This window comes from Triturus cristatus, chromosome 10 (genome assembly GCF_964204655.1).
Source record: "Triturus cristatus chromosome 10, aTriCri1.1, whole genome shotgun sequence".
Taxonomy (NCBI): Eukaryota; Metazoa; Chordata; class Amphibia; order Caudata; family Salamandridae; genus Triturus; species Triturus cristatus.
In genome coordinates this window covers 857,335,895-857,345,058 of record NC_140593.1, presented here as the reverse complement: position 1 = coordinate 857,345,058, position 9,164 = coordinate 857,335,895, and the positions used below count along the sequence as shown (strand labels likewise).

Here is a 9,164-nt window from a genome sequence, read left to right as displayed (position 1 = left end):
CCCCAGTCATGCCACTGAAAGAGGGGATCAGTGCCCGGAGCCCCTCATTGACTTTTCTGGCCCCTGAGCTGAGATATATGATGGCCACCTCAACCAGCACCACAGAACCCCTCAGCTGCCTCCCGCCTAAAGGAGAGGCAAGCTAGAGGCCAAGGGACAGATAGGCCATGGCAGTGACGGGTAGTGGCCTTTATTCTCCGGTGTTGGGCCCCACTCACTCTTTATCCTGACCCGCCCAGAGCCTGGCCCGACTGGCATCCATAGAAGGGAATGAATACTGGGGGGGGCTCAGCCCCAATCATGAGCCCAGCGGCGAGTAGAGGAACTCTTCAGAAGAATAGCAGAGTACACAGCATGGGACCCTTTGGGAAGCGGCCAGAGACATCGCCTGGCAGGGGTCCAAGGGGTGCCCCACGGGGATATTGTTGCCCGGTCAGACTTCCTTGTGGGATGGCAGAAGCTAGTAGATGGGCATACTCTGAGAGGCACTAGACCACTTAAGGCACACACAATGGCGTCCACAGGGGAGGGCCTTGGTTCCCCGTCACGGCCCACCCAGACCAACGCCATGCCCTCAGCGAAGGGAAGAAAGGAGCGGACTCTGAAAGACATGCTCTCCAAAGGCCCCCTATCAATGGAGAAAGGGGGCCGATCGCCCCCAGCATCGACCTCGCAGGCAGACCCGGAGGACAAGGATATCCCGATCACTCGCTCCTTTTTGGAGTCACTCTTCAATACCCTGAGAGACGACTTCCAAGCACTTAAAAGTGAGGTGGCTGGGGAAATAAAAGAGATACGCCGCTATCTGGACAAGATCGGGGAAAGAGTAGGGGCCCTAGAAGACCGCGACCAGGCCAGAGACAAGGAAGTGGAGCAGCTCCAACAAGAGGTGCTCCGCCTGCGGGAGCAACAACTCGACCTGCAAGCGCACACCAAAGACCTCGAAAACCGCTCGAGGCGAAACAACATTCGTGTGAGGGGGGTGCCTTGAGACACAGAGGGGCCGGACATTACTAAATACCTGCAAGAGCTTTTTCGGGATATCCAGCGAGTCCCGCAAGACTTTGACATCTGCATCGATCAAGCTCACCGGGTGGGCTTGAAGCGGCGATCCCCTGCCCCCCCCGCCGGACATCTTAGCCTTTCTACCCGACTACACCCTCAAGGAACGCATCCTGCGAGAGGCCAGGGCCAAACAACCGGTCATATATCAGGGCCAGTCTATCGCCCTCTTCCAAGACCTGGCCGTCATAACTTTGCAAAAAAGGAGGGAATTCAGAGAACTGCACACCTGAGAGCGCAAGGAGTGCCCTACTCGTGGGGCCACCCCTTCCGGCTGATCTTCAAGTGGAATAGCAAGCTATGTCAGCTCCGCTCCCTCCAAGAAACATGCAGGATCCTCGGCCTGGAAAGCCGAGACCCAGACGACGAGGTGAACACTCCAGAGCGAAAACCCCCAGGAGCGAAATGGCAGAAGGTGGAACGAAGGAGATCGCCCACTCTGAGGCCGAGACCGGACCTTGACACAATAGCGCAGGAGAGACAAGCCGCCCTGAAATCCGTCCTGAAGGACACAGCAGCCACCGATTGCCCGTGACTTTCATCGGGGGTGTCCATGCTTTGTATCTATCCCGACCCGGGGGGTTGCTGGGGGCGGGGAGCCTGGGAAGCTTGCTCCCGACTAACTTGTTTTCCAAACGTCCGCGCTCACGAGTTTCGAGCACTGTACTCTTTTTGGGGTTTTGGTTTTTTCAGTTGGGGTTGGGGGGGGGGGGGGGTAGGGGGAACCGGTGTGCTAACTGGGGTTGGGACTAAGCAAGGGTCCGGAACAGACACAAACTGTAAGGGTGACGGAGGATATACACACGTTACTAGGGACTAAGCCCATGCAGACACAGCAGATTAGATGCATGACTGCACCGTGTCGCGCTCTACCCTTCAGATAGTCACCCTTAATGTGAAAGGGCTAAATAACCCCTTAAAAAGAAGAGCCATCCTATCCTACCTGGGGGCGGAGGTGTGTATTGCAGGAGACTCATCTCCTCCCCAAAGATTGGCACCGAATGAAGTCCCGGGCTGTCCCCCAACAGTTCTATTCCTCCACAGCTAATAAGAAAGCGGGGTGGCCATACTGATTGCCAGGAAATTCCAGGGTGCAGTGGGCGGCAAGGTGACCGAAGTAAAGGGACGTTTACTGGCCTACAAACTTTGGGTTCTCCCTTGGTGTTGGGTTCCCTCTACGCCCCCAACTCAGGACAAGAGAAATTTCTCACGACATCCCTATCAGAAGCCCTAAGTTCACAAGATAGAAGACTGGTGGTTGGGGGGACCTCAACCGGGTTATGGATGCGGAGAAAGACATGTCGGGCCAACGCTACGGCCAAACGGGAGCACTGTCCAAAACAGGGAAGGAGTGGTTGAGAGGAAGGGGGCTGGTAGACATGTGGCGGGTAGCTCACCCTTAGTCCTCACAATTTTCCTTCTATTCAAATGCACACAATACCTACGCACGGCTAGACCACCTCATAGGCTCCTTGGAACTGAATGTGCTTGTAGACACAGTGAACATTGCACCAGTAGCGCTATCAGAGCACGACGCTGTGACAGTGACCCTCAACATGCCCCCAACTCACAGACAGAACGGGACGTGGCGACTTAGGGAGAACCTGCTATGTAGAGCGGGAGTGCCTCAGCAAATCCACAAATGCATTACTGACGATTTGGCAACTAATGACTCCTCTAACACTCCTCTTGCTACACTGTTGGGGGCCCTCAAGGCTGTAGTGCGAGGCGAGCTGATAGCCATTTCTGCTGCTGAATCCAGGAAGTGCAGAGAAAAAAGGGAACTTCTTATAGCACAAGTGTTGGAATTAGAAAGAGTACACAGTCGGACAGGCGCGCCCAGGATGTGGCGCCAACTGAAAGCGGCAAGGGCTCAACTGCGGGACTTGACTTGTACAGAGCCGAATATGCGGCCCTCCGGCTCAAACACTCCTACTATATCGGGGAAGACAAAACAGGGCATCTCTGAGCAAGTAAACTCAAGGCCCGCACCCAACGCTCAAAGATTTCAGCTCTCCAGAACGCTAAGGGGGAGACGGTCGAAAGTGATGGCGGGATAGCAGGAGCCCTTCGGGACTTCTACTCCGCATTGTATGGAAAAGACCCACACCTAAGCTCAGAAGGGGACGCCTACCTACAAGGCTGACACGACGGCACTGAACGCTTTGGGGGGGAAGCTCTAGATGCGCCTATACGGATTGAAGAGGTGATAGGGGCGATCTCTCGCCTAAAGCTTCTAAAATCACTGGGACCTGATGGCTTTTTGGCAGGGTTTTATAAGTCGTTCTGCCCACTTCTCGCCCCGATCCTGATGCTGGCCACCGACATAGTGGTCATTCCTAAACCCGGGAAGGATACGACCCAATGTGGCTCATACCACCCGATTTCCCTCCTTAATCTAGATTTGGAGCTGTTTACGGGGGTCTTAGCGGCCATGTTGGGCCCATGTATGCCCGGCATCATCGAACCGGACAAATCTGGCTTCATGCACAACCGTCAGAGCAGCGATAATACCAAGCGCATACTGAACCTTATTGACAAAGCCAATCGCACAAAGATGGATGCTCTCCTGTTGTCGGTCGATGCCGAAAAGACCTTTGACAGAGTGGACGGGGGCTTCCTGGACAAGACGCTAGCTCATTGTGGCATCAGTGGCCGGTTTAGGGCCTGGGTGGCGAGTTGCTATGATAGACCCAAAGCAACAATCAGAGTCAATGGTATAACCTCGCGGCCTTTTGAGATCCAGCGGGGCGCGAGAAAGGGGTGCCCGCTTTCACCCCTTCTCTTCACCCTTTATGTGGAGCCTCTAGCCCAGAGACAATCCTGACATCTTAGGCATCCCATTCGGAGGGGAGAGACATTCCGTAAGCCTATACGCAGATGACATCTCTGCGACCTTGGAGAAACCTGAGCAGTCCGTGCCGGCATTTCTCAGTGAACTGGCCTCCTTTGGTCGGGTCTCCGGTTTTCGGATAAACGTTGGAAAGTCCATGGTCCTGCACCTAGGCCGATGAGAGGAGGTACACGCGAAGGGACAAAGGTCCTTTGGAGGACTCCAGATTCGGGATATGGTTCCCTATCTGGGACTGGACATAGCTCCTTCTATTGCACAAACAGTCACACGTAATTACTCCAAACTCCTTTCCCAAATCACGAGGGACCTCCGGCAATGCCAAAAACATCCACTTTCACTGCTTGGCCATATTGCTGACAAAAATATGTCCATCTTACCCAAAGTACCATACGTGTTCCAGACCCTACCGGCCTGACCCCCACCGGGTACACTCCACAAAATACAACGAGCATTGCAACTATTCATCTGGGCGGGGGCGCGACCTCGCATGCGTAGGGATCTCTCCCACAGACCTCCGGACGAGGGAGGGCTGGGTATTCCAAATATCCTGGATTATTTCAGAGCGGCACAACTTAGATGTTTAGTAGAGAGGAGCCGGCCGGAGTCTGAAAAATGGTGGCTGTTCCAAGACCGAGCACTGGCGAAGCTCTCCTTGTGGAAGGTGCCCTTCTTGAAGGCACCGGACAGACCACCGAACCTCAAGGTCTCGCCTATTACGAGCACTGTGCTACGAGTCTGGGATGGGGTGGCTGCCAAACGGGGACGCACGTCTTTCCCCTGACCATTAACGCCCTTATTTGACAACCCTGGGTTTACACCAGGGATGGAGGAGTGAGCGTTTTCGCAATGGCGTGTATCCGAATGCAAATCGGCGGGACATCTCTTCGATCTGGAGGGGTTTCTCCCATTCTCGGAAGTGAAACAATACTACGCCTTATCGGAATCGAATCGATTTCACTACTTTCAACTCCTTCATTGGCTCCTCCAGCCTGCTGTGAGGCCTCTGGTGAGCAGGAAGCTCACAAAATATTAGAAATGGCTAATAACGAAACACTCATACAAGAAAATGATCTCTGAACTATACACTATGCTGCGACCGCCAGCTCCTTCATCGCCCTCCACGGGCCAAAAACGGTGGGGGCAAGAACTGGGGAGGGACCTCACCGAGAAAGAGTGGCGCGATAACTACTACGGGGTCAATCATACAGCCCGTAACATGGCCAGTATGGAATCTGGGGTCAAGGTGGCCACATACTGGTACCTGACACCAGCCAGACAAAACAAAGGGAACCCAGACCGTAGCCCGATGTGTTGGCGAGGCTGTGACGTAGAGGGCACCCTGACCCACTTACTTTGGGACTGCAAGGAACTGACGGGATACTGGGCTGCCATCCTAGATGACATCGACAGACAGTTCGAGATCGAAATCCCGTGCTTCCCTGCATTCACAATTTTGGGGCTCCCTAACCCATTCACATACCCGTTGAAATCCATTTGGGGGGAAACAGATGGGTCTAGCGCTAGGAGCGGCTGTCCAATACATCCTCTCCCTATGGGGCACACAGACCCGACCAACACACACGGGGTGGTTACACGAATTATCGTATATCTTAGGCATGGAACAAATTCAGGCCTCTCTCACAAACTCTGCAGAATCATTCAGGGCTACCTGGTGTCCTCTAGTGTCCCTGCTGGCAATGGAATTAAATGAGGTGACCTGCCCAAAATACTTTGGACTTCTCCCGCTTACGGAGGCACAGGTAACGACTGAGGCTACCTGATCTGCATTCCAAAGACAACTCTTTGACAAGGACCCTAAAGGGGCGTATTACAAGCACACCGGTTATGGGAGGGTGGGGGAGAGGGAGTTTTGGGATAGTTACACTTTTGAAATGCCTGAAGGGGCCAGCCCTGTACCGTGCCTCGACAGAGACCGCCCCCTTGGTCAAACCACAGGGACATTCCGGTGCTCCTGCATGCTCATATTCATTTGAGTGGACTGGAGGGAGGGGGGATATCTTGAGAATGAGGTACAGGAGTGCCCAATGTATGCATTGTATTTTCTCATATGCCTAAAAGGGGCATCAGTGACAGCTCAAAAAGAGAAGTGACGATAGTTTGCGCCATTAGTTTGCACGTCCTTGTATACTGAAGGTTGGACCTACTTCATGAAAGCAAGGCATGAGAGCAGAAATGGTTTTATTGTCCTCACCGAGATCATACACCTAGAACAAACAAAATGTCTGAAGGATAGAGGCATTTTCATTTCTTGTTCGATGACGGCCATGGAAAAGACAGCAACCATATTGCAGAAGAGAGCAGCATGTGCAGTTGCTTGCTTTGGGTGAAGCATTCACTAACTCGCTGCCAATAACCCCCGGAGCCGGTGCGAAAGGCGACTCTTGTGTGCCTCGGCTCGTTGGTCTAGGGGTATGATTCTCGCTTAGGGTGCGAGAGGTCCCGGGTTCAAATCCCGGACGAGCCCTTTTTTCAGAGGTAAACATACGAATCCTACTCAAAACTCACAATGCCTGACTATTTCTCATTACACTCGCCGAATTGTTGCACAAAATATTTTGAACCTCATAAGAAACATGGATCACCATGCTTTTTCTGCCTTCATGCTTAGTCTGTGTGTGTCCCAGGTGATGCTTTCCCAAGCTGTACTTGCTGGCATTTAGGCATCAGATATTTGTCTGTCGATGCCTGCATAAGTCAATTTTTAATACGTCTAATTGCAAGCATGTTGGCTGATATCTCTGCAGTTTTCACACTTGCTCCTCGCTTTCTGAGTGGCTGCTGATACAGCAGAATAGAAGTAGAGAGAATCCTTGAGAGGAACCTTGCTCTAACAGTAAAACACAGCAAGTGAGTTTCTGTAGTGTAGTGGTCATCACGTTCGCCTAACACGCGAAAGGTCCCAGGTTCGAGACCGGGCAGAAACAATGTGCAAGAGCTGCTTTTATGTGCACCCTCTAAAACCTTATTATCTCAATGCAAGCTTAAGAAGAGGCGGTCCTTGAACCCAGCGAGCCGTGGGAAACTTCCTTTACTTTTGCAAGACGAAACAAAGTAATCCGAATCCATCAGTGGTCGCTCTTGTGCCTAGCTTTTTTTTTGTCATGCCATGTTGTATTGTGGGGTCTTTACACTTGTGACATTGCTGTGAACGTTGTAAGTGCAAACATTGGCAGGTGCAGTCAGAAGAGTCAGATCTGTGCACACCCAGGGCTGTCAGGATGGCCGAGTGGTCTAAGGCGCCAGACTCAAGAGAGCTTGATCTTCAGTGCAACTGAGACTTCTGGTCTCCTCATGGAGGCGTGGGTTCAAATCCCACTTCTGACAGGTTTTTTTTACACCCTTAAATCGTCCTGTTTTTTGCAGTGCATTCCCCACACACCACAATCTTTGCACGGACCTGTAACATATGACGAGAAATCCACCAACGATCAGGCTGCGCCCTCAATCACAATTCCATGTATTCCTGGAAGGGACACCTCAGGCACACCTTCCGTTAAATTTGCACTCCATCACACAAACTGCCGTGCTGGTTTCTCATTAAGCAGTTGATCCCATCTTTGTTGTGAGGCTCTCCTGCCACCTTTTGGGCGGAGAAGGCACTGTCCCTGCAACAACACAGGCAGACATGTTCAACAGGGCTTCCTGGTTATGTGGGAGGAGCAGATTGTCATTGGTCCCCCCTTGCGAATTTTAATTTACATATGGAAGACAGAGAGGTAGCTGGGGTAGGCAGTACACACGGACATTGAACTCTATCTTGTGATTTGCAGCCAATTCTAGATTGAGGCAGGAGGAAAGGAGGTGACTTGCCCAACAATGGCCATCCTGGGAATTCAGCCACCCTGGGGCTCCCAGGTGAGTGTTTCAGTCCTGCGAGCCACTCATATAAATCTCGCCTGATCGAGCCTGATCGAGCGCTGAGTGAGCGTGTTTGAATCCAAGAATCAAATGCCTCTGTCTTAGGAGCAAGAATTGGCAGGCCCTCCCTTGCATCTGGGGTGGAAGTCTATGGGGCAAGTGTCCAGGACTTGCAGAGGAGTACAAGTGCCAGAAAGTGCCTGCAGTTCTCATCAGCGCCTTTTTTCTGCTCTCTGGCAGCTAGGATATCGACTGATCCCTTCCTTGCAAGAGTGAAAAAAACAACACCTTGAGAGAAAACATGACTTTGTGTGGTTCACATAGAGAGAGAGCAGCCAAATAGCCCTGCTTTGTTTCTGAAAGACGCATCAGAAATTGCTTAAAATGCCGACTGGGGAATCAGGCTCGTTGGTCTAGGGGTCTGATTCTCGCTTCGGCTGCGAGAGGTCCCGGGTTCAAATCCCGGACGAGCCCATGCTGTGGAATTATTTTTAGGCTGCTTATTATATAGGGCCATTTCTTCTTTTCAATGCTATAAGACGCCGTGTATGGTGAGAAAGTTCCTTTCCCTCGCCGCTATTTCCCACTTTTGGCGTATAGAATTTCAGTGCCGGACTTCTTTGCAACTGCTTTTCTGGGATGGACCATCAGTGTAGGAAAATTAAATGCAAAGTGTTTTTCTAGTGTGGTTTCAGGTATGGTTTTAAAATCGCCTTTTGGAATAAAAGTGGTCCTCGTTCCTTTCTTCCAAAGAAAGAGATCGGGTAAGGAGGGTCCAACTTTGAGCTACATGGACATTGGCCCTTGGTCTGTGCATTCTAGCCCACTACATGCCAAGAAGATTCCTGCAAGCGTGTCTGTTTCTGTAGTGTAGTGGTTATCACGTTCGCTTTACACGCGAAAGGTCCCTGGTTCGAGACCGGGCACAAACAGCAGCTTTCTGTTTTTCACACAGTTTGCATTTACTCTCTCAACTTATAGGAAAGCTGAGATAATGGAAGCTGTCTATCCCTCACCACGTGACGTACTGTGCTCCAGGGGCATCAGTGACAGCTCAAAAAGAGAAGTAACAATAGTTTGCGCCATTCGTTTGCACGTCCTTGTGTACTGAAGGTTGGGCCTACTTCATGAAAGCAAGGCATGAGATCAGAAATGGTTTTATTGTCCTCACCGAGAGCATACACCTAGAACACACAAAATGTCTGAAGGATAGAGGCATTTTCATTTCTTGTTCGATGACAGCCATGGAAAAGACAGCAACCATATTGCAGAAGAGAGCAGCATGTGCAGTTGCTTGCTTTGGGTGAAGCATTCACTAACTCGCTGCCAATAACCCCCGGAGCCGGTGCGAAAGGCGACTCTTGTGTGC

At 51.7% G+C, this 9,164-nt stretch overlaps 2 non-coding genes across 2 annotated transcripts; both read left to right on the top strand.

Moving 5' to 3' along the window:
* Positions 1–6,329: 6,329 nt before the first annotated feature.
* TRNAP-AGG (transfer RNA proline (anticodon AGG)) lies at positions 6,330–6,401 on the top strand. Its single transcript has one exon. It is a non-coding gene; the product is annotated as a tRNA-Pro (tRNA).
* A 748-nt stretch (positions 6,402–7,149) lies between these two features.
* On the top strand, positions 7,150–7,261 carry TRNAL-CAA (transfer RNA leucine (anticodon CAA)). The gene is made up of 2 exons: positions 7,150–7,187; positions 7,216–7,261. It is a non-coding gene; the product is annotated as a tRNA-Leu (tRNA).
* Positions 7,262–9,164: the final 1,903 nt, after the last annotated feature.